Source organism: Lithobates pipiens, unplaced genomic scaffold, assembly GCF_037356315.1.
Source record: "Lithobates pipiens isolate NorthernLeopardFrog02 unplaced genomic scaffold, aLitPip1_a1.2 Scaffold_11, whole genome shotgun sequence".
In the NCBI taxonomy this organism is placed as follows: domain Eukaryota; kingdom Metazoa; phylum Chordata; class Amphibia; order Anura; family Ranidae; genus Lithobates; species Lithobates pipiens.
This window is the reverse complement of record NW_027507696.1, coordinates 23,656,258-23,671,288: the sequence shown is the minus strand read 5'-3', so window position 1 is coordinate 23,671,288 and position 15,031 is coordinate 23,656,258. Positions and strand designations below refer to the sequence as shown.

At 40.7% G+C, this 15,031-nt stretch overlaps 1 protein-coding gene across 4 annotated transcripts in view; it reads left to right on the top strand.

Annotated features, from left to right (window-relative positions):
- The window catches only part of SYK (spleen associated tyrosine kinase), a 181,578-nt gene that overhangs the window by 41,600 nt on the left and 124,947 nt on the right, over window positions 1-15,031 (top strand). The window contains exon 1 of one of the 4 annotated variants that reach the window (XM_077469877.1): window positions 9,671-9,689. The exons of the other annotated variants lie outside the window; for them this stretch is intronic. The gene's annotated coding sequence lies outside the window, so the exon portion shown is untranslated. Of the gene's footprint in view, window positions 1-9,670; window positions 9,690-15,031 lie in introns of those variants that run through there. 4 annotated transcript variants of the gene reach the window in all.

Below are 15,031 nucleotides of genomic sequence, written 5' to 3'. Positions count from 1 at the left end.
CCTACAGGAGTTAAATGTTAAAAAAAGTAAACAAGAATATACGTTTAGGAAGGGTATGGAAACACTTAAAAATAGAGATGACATCATAGTCCGCCCCGCGGATAAAGGGGGGGGAATTGTCATCCTAGACAAAGAGGCCTATAGGACCGAGATGACACGTCTCTTGTCCGATAAAGCCACCTACTCTTTGCTAAGAGGGAATCCTGTAATACAGTATAGAAAGGATTTGGTGGAAATTGTTGATAGGGGTCATCTCGATGGTATTGTTTCCAAAAAAGAGAAAGCCTTCTTGATTCCTATTGTGCCACGCACACCAATCATTTATTATCTACCCAAGATCCATAAGGATCCTATTTGCCCCCCTGGAAGACCGATTGTCAGTGGCATCGACTCGGTGACTTCCAGGGTGGGCAAATACATTGATAATTTTTTGCAGCCCCTGGTGATAAATACACCATCGTACCTTAGGGATTCTAAGCAGGTCATTAATCTGCTGAGAGATATTTGTTGGGATGATACTTTTATTTTCGCAACAGCGGATGTTTCCTCCCTTTATACGATTATCTCTCACCAACATGGAATGGAGGCTGTTGAGTATTTTTTGCAACGCGATACCTTGCATCCGCAACAGATTGATTTTATCATGAGCCTCCTTAAATATGCCATGGAGAAAAACTACTTTTGGTATGATGGGTCCTATTATGTCCAAAAGAGAGGTGTCGCCATGGGCGCAAAATTTGCCCCGAGTATGGCTAATCTATTTATGGCCAAATGGGAGGAGGATGTCATATATCGCGAGGCTAAGCCAGAGCTGGTTCTCTGGAAACGGTATATTGATGACATCCTCCTCCTATGGAAAGGTAGTTTGCAGTCACTTAGGGATTTCATTCATGGCCTGAATCAAAACGATAGGGGCATAATTTTGACTTTTGAAGCCAGCAGCAAGGTAATTCACTTTCTAGATTTGGACATTAGGGTGATAGATAAGAAGATTGTCACCAAAACTTTTTTCAAAGAAACTGACCGCAATGGGTTTATTAACATTAATAGTTGCCACCATAAGGTCTGGTTGGATTCTATTCCCAAAAGTCAGTTTTTACGATTAAGGCGGAATTGCACCGAAGTTGAGGATTTTTTTAAGGAGGCTGGCATTCTGAGGGCCCGTTTTATTGAAAAGGGGTATCAGGAAGAAATTTTAGAAAAAGCTTTTCTTGCAGCTCTCTATAAGGATAGGGAAGAGCTGCTAGGGACGAGAGATAGAGTTGAGGACATTTCCTTTAGGTTCTCGTTTATCACGAGTTATTCCAATCAATATTATGACATTAAAACTATAGTGTCTAAATATTGGAATGTACTCAAAGGTGACAAGGTTCTTGGTTCTTTATTGCCGGAACGCCCCAAAGTCGTTTATCGGGGAGTGCCCCCTTTACGACTGCAGCTGGCCCCTAACGTTATTAGTCCACCGAGGAAATCCTCCTTTTTTCAGAATATGGGTGGGTTTTTTCCATGTAGGAGATGTCCCACGTGTAAACTGAATTCCCTTACTGGTAGGAGAACTGAATCGTTCCAGTCAACTTCGACATTGGAAACATTTCAGATAAAGCCATTTATTTCTTGCTCCTCCAAATATGTAGTTTACTTAATACAGTGCCCATGTTCGAAACAGTATATTGGGAGGACCAAGCGGCAACTACACGTCAGGCTTGAAGAGCACATAGCCAATATTAAGAAAGGATTCCCAAAACATAGTCTATCGAAACATTTTGCCCTAAAGCATAATAAGAACCCTCAGGGCACCATCTTTATGGGTATCGACAGATTTCAGGGGCACTGGAGAGGCAGCAATATGGTTCGTGAAATTTCACGTCTCGAAACTAAATGGATCTATCAGGTTCAGTGCTATGCCCCATTCGGCATGAATGTCGAATGGGATGTAAATGCATTTATTAGTAACAGCTAAAGTTGTTTGAATTTTTTTGTGTATGTGTTTTAATTTTGTGACTTATGTACATGGATACCACTCCTTTGCTCCTGTACGATGTTTATGGTTCCTTTCCCATATAGCTATACTAGATCCTTGGGTGGATAGGTGTATTATGCGACATACTTTTTGACTCTGCTGGGTTAATTTTAATTGATTTCTCCTTTTGGAGATATTATATCCTTTTTATGATCCCCATCAAAAGGGATATATTATGGGTATATTTTTAGTGACATAATATATTAGTTTATATCTCTTCTCTTTTGTTTTAATTTAATTGAATTATTTATTTTTAAAAAATAAAAATAAAAATTTTTTTGCTGTTCCATATTTTATAAACAAAATAAAAATTTTTTTTTTTTTTTTGTTTTGTTTGGTTCACACCGCTGCTTTGGTCAGCAGTTCTCCATTTCTGTGTGGCCATTGGATGCTGCATTTCTGCCCTGTTTTTGGTCATGATAAGGGGGGTGTGGGTGTTTCCATTCATATTTGTGCTTTTGCTTCTGTGTGGCCGGTTGCATTGGGCATGTTCGTTGTAGACTGCTTGTTTTCAGGCGGTTTTACTCCTGCTGAGCACATAGACACTGAGAGAATTGTTCCCTCGCTGCTGAGTGCTCTGCGCAGGACCGGAAGTTTGCCATCCATGCATTGGCTCTGTGAGGTGGAACGCATCTATACACCGGAAGTGGTGCGCCGTGTGACGTACTTCACTTCCGGGTATACAGAGTGACCTGACGAGGTTGCTTCAGGGGCTGGATGCCCTTGGGCACTCGTTGGGTGGTTCGATATGGTCTGTTTAAGTTTTCTCTTGTGCAGGACACATTTTTCTTATTTCTTTTTTCGTTTTTATTTGGGGTTTTTTCTTTCCGCTGGAGCGCATCTTTAGACCGGAAGTCCGGTGTTTTGACACGCACGGCGCACCGGAAGTGGTCACCTTGTTTACCTTCCCCCTGTTTGAATGCAATTGAATGTGCTGGGAACATGGTGGGGCGGCGGTGATTTCTAATGGGTTGCACATTGCAGCCACAGACTGACACCTGAATCAAGGTAGGCCACTAATTGTTTGATAGTTATCTGTATTTATAGCTCTCCTTCTTCTGTCACGGTCATGCCCCTGAGGACGCACGTTGGTGGCGAAACGTCGGGCGTTTTTTGGGACCTGGTGACATCAGAAGGAGCACAGGAGTGGTCTTCATTCGTTCTTTCCATCTGTAGCCGATTGTCATTTGATGCCTGTATATCTCATCTTAAATGTGAGTTCAACTACGGTTTTAGAGAATAAAAAGATTATTGGTTTATCAGTATACCTGCGCAATGAGGCCACTTTGTTTTATGTTTTCTATGGTTTTTGGGAGGACTGTTGATCTGGAGATTTAAGCAGTTCCTGGGAAGTGAAGTGCCTACTAAACAGAAATAAGAATCCTCTTTTCCCATTGGACGATTCCCATTGAGATGATTTCGCTTCTGTAGACGAAGGGAAATCAGCATAGAAAACTGCCTCCCCCTTGGTGATTTACTACATGCGTTTTTATCTGTACATCTATGGTAAGAGTCAGTGTTTTTGGGTGTTGGTGACGGTTCCCCTCCTCCTCTGCGTATGAAATGGATTATGACTATTCCTTCTTCTGCCTTTGGATGTGATCATCATATCTGAGGATATCGTATTTTGAAGCCATTCACTATTTTCTTGTTTATGAACTTTTTTATATATTTTGTTTGTTTTGAATAGAGCGCTATATCATTGTCCATATATCTTTATATATTGTTTCCAGCAATATTTGTGTTAGCAGCTATTTTTGTTTTATATAGATTGATTTTGCTTTTTAGCGCAACAAAATTTTTTCACTTTTTCTCTGATACGTAGGATAGTGTCAGTCTAAGCCCCTGTACACACGGTCAGAGATTTCCACAACCAAATCCGTCGGATTTTGCCCGTCGGATTTTGTCCGTCGGATCTTGTCCGAAACTGTTGCATACACACGGTCGGACAAAGTTGGCGAAAAATCCGATCTTTCAGAACGTGATGACGTAATTTCGTTACGATGGGACTATATTCAGGCTAGTAGCCAATAGCTTTGATGTAGGAATTTGATCTGAGCATGTGTGGCACTTGGTCCGATCAAAATTCTCTACACATGATCGGAGTATGTCCGACTGGACCAGTTGGTCGGGAAATATTTCCAACATGTTGGAAAATTGGGTCCGACAGATATTCAGACGGAATCAATCCGATGCATACCACACACAGTCGGATTATCCGACGACACGGTCCGATAGGACACATTCCGACGGATTCTCCGACCGTGTGTACAAGGGCTAAGAATGGTACAGAAAGTTGTGAGTAATCTTGAATATGAAAATTATTGGGTCCAGAAATCTCACAGACTTTCACACTCACTATTGTCACTCCTCAAGGTACATGGTGGTCTAGGATTTCTTGGCTCCCTGAAATATCACAGAGCATTCTGCCTAACACAGGTTTTAGACTGGTGCACTCATGACGGGAGTAAACGTTGGGTGTAATTAGAGGAAGGATCTCTACCCATCCCATAATGTGGAATCCCCTGGCTTAGAGAAGCTCTCCCGTCAACTATCAAATCCCATCTTATGGTGGGCTACACAGCCCAGCTCCAACTAACTGAAGTTATTCTCTCAGCTAATGTACAGTCATTCATGACTCTTCTCAGACTTTTGAACGAAATGGCCATTCCCGCCTTGACTCCTTCTTATCTCTTTCTGGATTCAAGTCCTTAGTGGACCTTCAGGGTATGGTTTATCATTCTTTAACCTTCTGGAAAGCCCTACAGCTAAGGTATTTCCTATTTAGCATGGGGACGCTTTCCTATCCACTCTCTCCCTTAACTGAAGCTCTGTACCTCTGGGACTCTGATTAGACGTGGTTTGTCAACATAGTACAAACTGCTTTCATTGTCCCTTCATAAAAGTTTCCCTCAAATATCTCCCTTTTGCTGGCAGTGTCACTCTCAGGAAGGCACATACATTTACATATTTTGATGCCGCTCAGTTCTGTGGCCTTTCATGGTCAAGGTGAGGGATCTGGTGCACAAAATTACTGATATGCAACTAGGAGAGGATTCAATGGCATACCTGCTCCATCTGTCTCCCTTGTCACCCTAGTGGTATGAATGATCTTTTATAAAGCACTTATTTAGTGCAGCAAAAGCATACATTCCTCTGTACTGGCAGCAGACAAGCTAACCAACTGTGCATGTGTGATTACACAACATTTCTGAAACCTCTGAAGAAATAATTACCTCTGCCAATGGTAAGAGGCCCAGTTACTTAGACTGTCTCCTACTCTCTCCTATTATTGCAGATACCTGGAATGTGACAGACATAACCTTCACTTTCATAACAAGCCTCTTCTGACTTTCTGGAATCAAGATAGTTGGTTTTTAATTGTTGTCATATAGATTACATTATCATCGCTTTTTGAATCCCTTTGTAGTCTGTTTGGTATTTAATACTGTAACTTTTTCTTGGTTACTTTATAGTTATACAAGGTATATTTTTGTATATGCTGCAATTGTTTGTCTCTCTTTTCTTTGTATTTGTAAAAACTTAAAATAAAAAAATAAAAAAATAATAAATTAATTCTGTTTAGGTAGAAAAACTTTAGAATTAAAAAAAAAATAAAAACAATAGAATGATGGTAATTTCCGCTTGGTCAGAATTTGTATACCTCGCTGTAAATGTCTAGCTATAGGTGATGAGATTTTATTCACACTTTGTAAAAGTGTTTCCTGTGCCTTTAATGTGGCTTGCTTTGTATAGTAGCAGAGTATAAATTTGTATATATTTGTTATTTATATAGGAAAAGAGAAGTAAGTGAAGATCTCCCTTTGGTATCTTATTTTGTTTTATTAATCATCAGTGTTTGCTATTTAATCTTGCACTGTACTAGTTTCATATCAGGAAATCCCATAGCACCTGTTTGCAAATGTTTGAAAATAATTTTGTGTGAGCATCTGCCGTATCTACAGTACCTTGGCCATGATCTGGGCATGTGGTTGAGGGATGTAAGAAAGAGTGAGGTAAGCGTAAGGCCCTGAAATAAAGTAGGATATTTGCCAAAATAAAATTTTAATGGATACCAGATTGCCTGACCAATAGATGTAAAACATTCTGAGCCTTTTAAGATTCATTTGAGGGTTTTATCATTAGAAAGAGGGGCTGTAAAGGTGATCCCCACGTAAGAAAACACATCAGGATTCCACATATATAGCAAGATAAATTACAAGTGAGTTTTAGTGTCTTGATCTACTTCCATGCCCAGAATTAGGGATGAGCAAACCTGGCAAAGTCTATTAAACCGTAGCATAGCGATGAACCGCATTAATGAATATATGAGCTGAATCTGCCCTTTTTTTTCCAAGGCCAATTTGCAAGCTTTTGTTAGCTGGGCATTGCAACATGAGACATTTACCAATGACACAAAAAAAAAAAAAAAAACATTTAGTGGGGAGAGAGTATTTAACCCCTTTACGACTGCCCAACACATATGTGAGGCAGTAAAATGGGGGATTTAAAGCTTACATGCTGCCTATATGCATTGCTGGGTGGCTGATGTTTATAAATGAGAGAGAACTCACTGCACACTCCCAACAAAAAAGTCTGAGCTTTTGGAGATAGCTCTTGGTCCAGGCTAAAGATCGGTAGCCAGTGGGACTGGCTTCCGATCATGTGACCACTATGACAAGGAAGTACCTTCAAAACACCAAACAGGACATACACTTACTCACATACAGTATACTCATACAGTATACTCATAGCAGCCCTTGCAATTCACAACAGTACTAGGGTGAAGTACAGTCTTTCAAAATATTGCTATACTAGTCCTTAAGAATTTTACTTGTGCATATTAATAAATACATTAAAACCATCCACCCCTGCTTCAAATTCCATAATGTTTTGCCATTACTACCTCACATGGTAAAGGATTGTACATCTTAATCTCTTTTACTGTAACAAACCACTTCCTCAATTGGATTATTTTTCCTAAGTTTCATGGTAAGATCTTCTACCCTTTTTATTAATTTAGCTACCTTTAAACCCATGTCCAAAACACCATTGTTTTTTTCTACAATATGATGTCCAACACCTGACCCAATATTTGGCCTTATCAGTTATTCATACAGAGACAATATGAACCTAGTATTACATGCTTTAACCACTTGAGCTCCAGAAGGTTTTACCTCCTTTATGACCAGAGCATTTTTTGCTATTCAGCACTGCACTACTGCTTGGTCTTGCAACATAGGGCTTTCTTTTGATCGTATTTGATCACCACTGTTTTTTTTTGCAATATAAATGAAAAAAAAAAAGATAATTTCTACATTCTGTTATAAAACACCTCTAATAAAAAATAAATAAATAAATAAATAAATTTAGGCCAAAATGTATTCTGCTGCATGTCTTTGGTAAAAAAAAAAATCCAATAAGTGTATATTTATTGTTTTTTCAAAAGTTATATTGAAAAAACTATGGTATATATACTGGAATTTTAGCAGCTATATTGCTATTCCGGTAATAGCTGTGATCAGCAATTTATAGTGGGACTGTGATAGTGTGAAGGGCAATCTGGCACTAGCTGATGCTCGCTGGGAGGTACGCTTACTAACTAACTGACACTGATAATAGAAGTGACACTAAGACAGTGGTCAGGGCTATTAATGTACACTGTCACTGTACTAATAACACTGTCTGGGAAGGGGTTAACATCTAGGGGCATTTAGAGGGTTAACCTGTGTGCCTAACAATATATAATATGCGTAGTGTATCAGGCTCACTGCTGTCTAACAACAAAATAGTGTCCTATATATAAAAAAAATAATAATAACACTTTGTGCAACTACAAACATAATAATGTGATAATATATCAATTCGTAAAAACAAGTGTCACATTTCATGCATAAAGTTCATATAGAAATAGTATAAACAACATGTTCAGCTTCTAAGTGCAGTTATTGAAAATTATGTCTCCAAAGTGCAATCTGTGCTCCATCATTCTTGTACCAATAATGTGCAGTTGTAGGCAATCAAATGCTGTGCTCCCCTCCTCATGTGCCCTCACTCACCAACTCCTAATAGGTATAGCGCTTATGAGTGTAAGGACAATCCTCAGATTCTTATGATGGGCAATCCTCAATTCTTCCGTATGTTCCAACAGAATAACAGATCTCTCATTTACGGTGTCATGCAAGGAGAATCAGGAGCTATCCGTAGCATAATTCCATTTTTATTAAAAAGCCTATTTTAAAAACAAATGTGACACACAAACTTTTTTTGTAAAATAGCATGTAACACTGCCTTGGAACACAACTTTGCAGCGTGCACTCTGAACACTGGACGTGATTTCACCGGAAAGTCCCACCTTATGCTTTTCGCTCCTCCCCCGGAGTGACATCAGAGGTTGGGAACATCGGTGATGCGTGGATCTTTTACCAAAGTGACTCCTCCTACTACTCCCATATTCCCACCCAGTACATGACTACATTGTAGTAATTAGGGCATATTTGTTGCTTTTACTCATCCCTTGTTAGAGTCCAGCGAAAAATTCTGCTTGTGATCATGTTATTTAACCTTGTCAACCTCACTACTCGTTAACAATCAGGAATTAACTGGAATTTGGGCGTATTTACTTATTTCTGCCTTAATAAAGCAGAGATTCTGCTTATATTCATCCAAAATCACCTTACAAATTTTTCCTACGAAATGCAGTCTCTGTAGATCCGAGGAGGACATGCAAGGAAAATAAAAAACAGCATTTTAGCTTGCCCATGATTGTATTATAAAATCAGCAGAGCTTCCCCTCATTTCAGTTCTACCCCTTAGATTTAGAGCGACTGCACTTTCAAGTGCACTTTCAGTGCAAAGTGGATTTGCCTTTCGTAAATAACCCCCTATGTAACCTTAACCTTACCCACCCAACTACTCATTAACAATAATTTTTCCATAAAAAAATGTCATGATCCAACAAATGATTTAACCCATACCACCTCCCTATTTAATCACTCTTACATTTTACATTAATTTCCACTTTTACAATAAAACATAATGAAACCTGTGGAATTATGTTGAATGATCCTAATGGCATGTATATATAATAACATTTTATTTTTTTATACCTTTTAAAATGTGCTTATTGCCAACCCCCAATAAATGCATGTTATATACATTAACTCTCAGATTTTTTGAAACCCCTATATTCTTGAAATGTATGAAAACATTAGTTGTTGATCTTATGATCTATATGAGTCATGTTTACCCCTATCAATTCTTATTATATCTATTTGTACTGTGTTCATGTGCATGCATGATTTCTGTTTTTCAAGCATGTTCATGTCCTCAGCCCTATAGGGTGTAATTAAAAGTTTTGGATAAAACAATTCATGTCTATTTCAACATTTAGACCTGCGGGCAGCATAGTACTGTAACTATGAATAAAAAAAGTTTCATTCTGTGAGACCGCCTGCTTGTTCTTTGTACCTTGGCAATGATTCTCTGCTTTATCTATTGAACAAACATTCAAATGAGTTGGAACCCTATTATGGTGCTTTCTGAAGTGTTCTGAGAAGCTATGATGATTAAAGCCCTTTCTGATGTTATTAATGTGTTCCCTTGGTCTTAATCTTAATTCACGGGTGATTCTGCCTACGTACTGCAACCCGCATGTACATTCCAACAGGTAATTACCGTGCATTATGTAATATGTGTTCCTAATTTTTTTCTTTATCTATCTGCCTGTTTACTCTACCTGCTTTGCAGGGAGAAGAAACAGCCGTATCATTGTTCATGTTTATATTTTTGTAAACACAGAACTCTGTGTGTGATTGGCCACAGCCGATCAGCTGATTTCAACCAAAGACATTGGCTGAAATCAGCTGCCAAACTCATGATGTGATAAATCAGAAGAAAGGCAACGACATAACATTATGTCGCCTAGCCTGGAGCTGCTGCCCACTCACAATACAACTACTGTGGGTGGGTGAAAAGTGATTAATCTCTTTTTCATATATAACCAACAATATGTTTATTTTGCAGCTGCCAATGCATTTTTACCATCCAGAATGTAAATGTATGTTTTCAAAAGAGCTGATAAAGTTAGATTTAGTTTAGTAACACTTTAACCACTTCAGCCCCAGACCAATTTTCAGCCTAAGGACCAGAGGTCTTTTTACAATTTCGCACTGCACTGCTTTAACTGGTAATTGCGCAGTCATCCAATGTTGTACCCAAACAAAATTTGCGTCCTTTTCTTCCCACAAATAGAGCTTTCTTTTGATGGTATTTGATTGCCTCTGCGATTTTTATTTTTTGCGATATAAATGGAAAAAGACCGAAAATTTTGAGAAAAAAAGATATTTTCTACTTTTTGTTATAAGAAAAATCTAATAAACTCAATTTTAGTCATACATTTAGGGCAAAATGTATTCAGCCACATGTCTTTAGTAAAAAAAAATGTCAATAAGCATATATTTATTGGTTTGCACAAAAGTTATAGCGTCTACAAACTAGAGTACATTTTCTGGAATTTACACAGCTTTTAATTTACGACTGCCTATCTCATTTCTTGAGGTGCTAAAATGGCAGGGCAGTACAAACCCCCCCCCCCCCCAAATGACCCCATTTTGGAAAGTAGACACCCCAGGGAAATTGCCGAGGGGCATGTTGAGCCCAATGAATATTTTTTTTGTCCCAAGCGATTGAATAATGACACAAAAAAATAAAATAAAAAAGTTTACAAAAAGTTGTCACTAAATGATATATTGCTCACACATGCCATAGTTATATGTGGAACTGCACCCCAAAATATATTTTGCTGCTTCTCCTGAGTACGGGGATACCACATATGTGGGACTTTTTGGGAGTCTAGCCACGTACGGCACCCCGAAAACCAATCACTGCCTTCAGGATTTCTAAGGGTGCAAATTTTTGATTCAACTCCTCACTACCTATCACAGTTTCGAAGGCCATAAAATGCCAAAATAACACAAAACCCCTCCAAATGACCCCATTTTGGAAAGTAGACACCCCAAGGAAATTGCTGAGGGGCATGTTGAGCCCATTGAATATTTGTTTTCTTTTGTCCCAAGTGATTGAATAATGACACAAAAAAAAATAAGAAAAAAGTTTACAAAAAGTTGTCACTAAATTATATATTGCTCACACATGCCATAGTTATATGTGGAATTGCACCCCAAAATATATTCTGCTGCTTCTCCTGAGTACGAGGATACCACATATGTGGGACTTTTTGGGAGTCTAGCTGCATACGGCACCCCGAAAACCAATCACTGCCTTCAGGGTTTCTAAGGGTGCACATTTTTGATTTCACTCCTCACTACCTATCACAGTTTCGAAGGCCATAAAATGCCAAAATAACACAAACCCCCCCCAAATGACCCCATTTTGGAAAGTAGACACCCCAAGCTATTTACTGAGAGGCATGTTGAGTCCATGAAATATTTTATATTTTGCCACAAGTTGCAGGAATATTCAATTTTTTTTTTTTTGCACAAAGTTGTCACTAAATGATATATTGCTCACACATGCTATGGGCATAAGTCAAATTACACCACAAAATAAATTCTGCTGCTTCTCCCGAGTACGGAGATACCACATGTGGGGGACTTTTTGGGAGCCTAGCCACGTACGGGACCCCGAAAACCAAGCACTGCCTTCAGGATTTAAATATAAAACGCTACCAAAAAAAAACTGTTAGCAATCGCAGGGATCAGGCCTGACTCTGCAAACGCTGCAGTTATGTGTTTAGTGTTTAGTGTTTTGTAAGTGACAGTGATCGATCGATACTGCACTTGGCTGGGCTGGGCGGAGGGGCAAAACGCAGGTGCTAGCAGGTATCTGGGCTGATCCTGCTAACAATGCGTTTTTTTGGAACCCTAAACTGCTGGGGACGTTAGTATAGATCTGATCAGATCAGATATTGATCTGTTCAGATTCTATACCACTATGGGAGGTTTATGCTTTGTGCGTGGGTGTTAGCGGTACTGGCATTAACCTAGCGCTGCATGGGGTGACGCAGACCCTGACCCTAAAACCTAATTGATATCACCCGCCGGGTGATCAGGGGGTTAAACCTTTATTGGGTAATAAATGGTGGGTGCCCTGATGCTATAAAAAGCAAACTAACCAGAGTCACCCGTAACACTTATACGGTGATCACTGGTGAAAGGGTTAACTAGGGGCAATCAGGGGGTTCAAATTTTTATTAGGTAGTATATGGGGGTCCCTGGCGCTATATAAAAACCTGACGAGGAACCTAAATAACTAACTGGCTAACCAGCGTCACCAGTGACACTTAGGCCGCGTACACACGAGAGGATTGTCCGTCCAACTTAGTCCGCTGAAACGTGTTTCAGCGGACAGTCCGCTCGTGTGTGGGCTTCAGCTGACTTTTTCAGTGGACAGTCTGGCGGACTAAGTCTTTCGGAATTTCCGTAATACAGTCCGTCCAACTTTGGTTTCAGCAGACAGTCCGCTCGTGAGTAGGCTAGTTGGACGGACTAAGTATGGCGCATGCTCAGAAAGGATTTACACGGCCGAAGGTTGCATTGCAGTGTATTGGACGTCATATTTCTAGTCCCGTCATACGTGCTGTACACGTCATCGTGCAAGCTTTCAGCGGACTGTCTGTTCATCATGTGTGGTCAAGTCCGTTCATTCAAAAGTAGGACGGACTGTCTGTCGGATTGTCTGACGGACTTAGTTGGACGGACAATCCTCTCGTGTGTACACGGCCTTATACTGTGATCGCTGGTGAAAGGGTTAACTAGGGGCAATAAGGGGGTTAAAACCATTATGGGGTAGTATATGGGGGTACCTAGCGCTATAGAAACCCGGCGGTCAACCTAAAAAAATAACTAGCTACCTAGTGACACTAGTGACACTAATGCAGCGATCAGAAAAATGATCGCTTAGTGACACTGGCAAAAGGGGGTGAAAGGGTTAACTAGGGGCAATCAGGGGGTTAAAACCATTATTGGGTAGTATATCGGGGTACCTAGCGCTATAAAACCTGGCGGTGAACCTAAAAAAATAACTAGCTACCTAGCGGCAGTAGCGACACTGATGCAGCGATCAGAAAAATTATCGCTTAGTGACGCTGGCAAAAGGGGGTGAAAGGGTTAACTAGGGGCAATCAGGGGGTTAAAACCATTATTGGGTAGTATATTGGGGTACCCAGCGCTATAAAAACCTGGCGGTGAACCTAAAAAAATAACTAGCTACCTAGCGACACTAGCGACACTAATGCAGCGATCAGAAAAATGATCGCTTAGTGACACTGGCAAAAGGGGGTGAAAGGGTTAACTCTAGGGGCAATCAGGGGGTTAAACCTTTATTGGGGGGTGGTAGGGGGCTACCCTGGACTTAACGCTAACTGCCCTGACAGTTTTTACTGTTACAACTGACTGAATGCAGTGATCAGTAAATAAATGATCACTGCAATCAGTGACACTGTGACTGGGGGGGGGGGAACGGGGGGCGATCGGGGGGGTGATCGGGGGGGTTTGTGTACCTATGTGTCCCTATGTGCTAGTGTAGTGTTGGTGCACACTTACTTTCACTTCTCCTCGTAGTCCGGTCAATAAGACCGCCCCGAGGAGAATGACATCACTTCCTCCCTGCCTGTGTTTACTATACACAGAGGGAGGAAGCTTCTCATTCTCCAGGAGAGATCGAGAGGGGATGGCCAGAAACCAACGGCCATCCCCTCATCCCGGATTGCTCCTGCACGGAAACGGACCGCCGCATCCAGCGGGAGGGGGTCCGATCGGACCCCCCACCCGCTGGAAGGCAAGCACGTACATGTACGTGCTTGTGCCTGTACATGCCATTGTGATGACGTACAATGGCATGCGGCAGTCCTTAAGTGGTTAACATTACCCTTACTGTCTCACAGTTGTAAAAAAATACCATTATACAATACCATTTTTTAATTCCTAAATATGTTGTTACAATGAGGAATGTAGTAGCTACAGTATGTTGTTTAAAGTAGGCCTTGAAAAACCTTCCTAAAATCAATAAGCCATTGTAAAATTTAAAAGTACTTCTTATGCCACGTACGCACGATCGTAATTCTCATCAGAAAAAGCTCTGATGGTTTTCCTGATGGAAGCAATTTGTCTCAAGCTGTCTTGCCTACACACGGTCACAACAAATTCCGATAGTTTATAACGCGGTCACGTACAACATGTACGATGTGACTAGAAAAAGGAAGTTCAATAGCCAGTAGCCAATAGCTTCTGTCTCGTAGTTGAATCTGAGCATGCATGATTTTTGGCGTGTCGGAATTGCATACACACGATCGGAATTACCGATAGAAAGTTTTTCCGCCAGGAAAATTGAGAACATGCTATCAATTTTTGGCTGGCGGAAATTTGGACAGCTAAATTCTGATGGAGCATACACGCGGTCGCATTTTCCGATGAAAAGCTCTCATCTGTCTTTTTCTGGCCGGAATTCCGATCGTGTGTACGTGGCATTAGTGTGATAAATTGGGATTAAAGCGGGGTTCCACCCTAAAGTTGAACTTCCGCTCATCGGAACCCTCCCACCCTCCGGTGTCACGTTTGGCACCTTTCAGGGAGGAGGGGGGTACAGATACCTGTCTAAGACAGGTATTTGCACCCACTTCCGGGCATAGACTCCCACGAGAGTCTATGCCTCTTCCTGTCCCGGCGCGCTGTCTGCTGGGACACACACGGGTCCCAGAGACCATTCCTATTGCGTTGCGTGACACAGTAGGGAACCAGGAAGTGAAGCCGCAAAGCTTCACTTCCTGATTCCCTCAACCAGAATGGCAGCGGCAGCAGCAGAGAGCCGAGCGATCGATCAGCCTCGGCTGATGACATCGCTGGACCCTGGGACAGGTGAGTGTCCATTTATTAAAAGTCAGCAGCTGTAGTATTTATAGCTGCTGGCTTTTAATAATTTTTTCCAGTGAAATCCCTCTTTAACAATTCAATTTAAAATGCATATTATGTTAAGTTCTATATCAATCTAAAT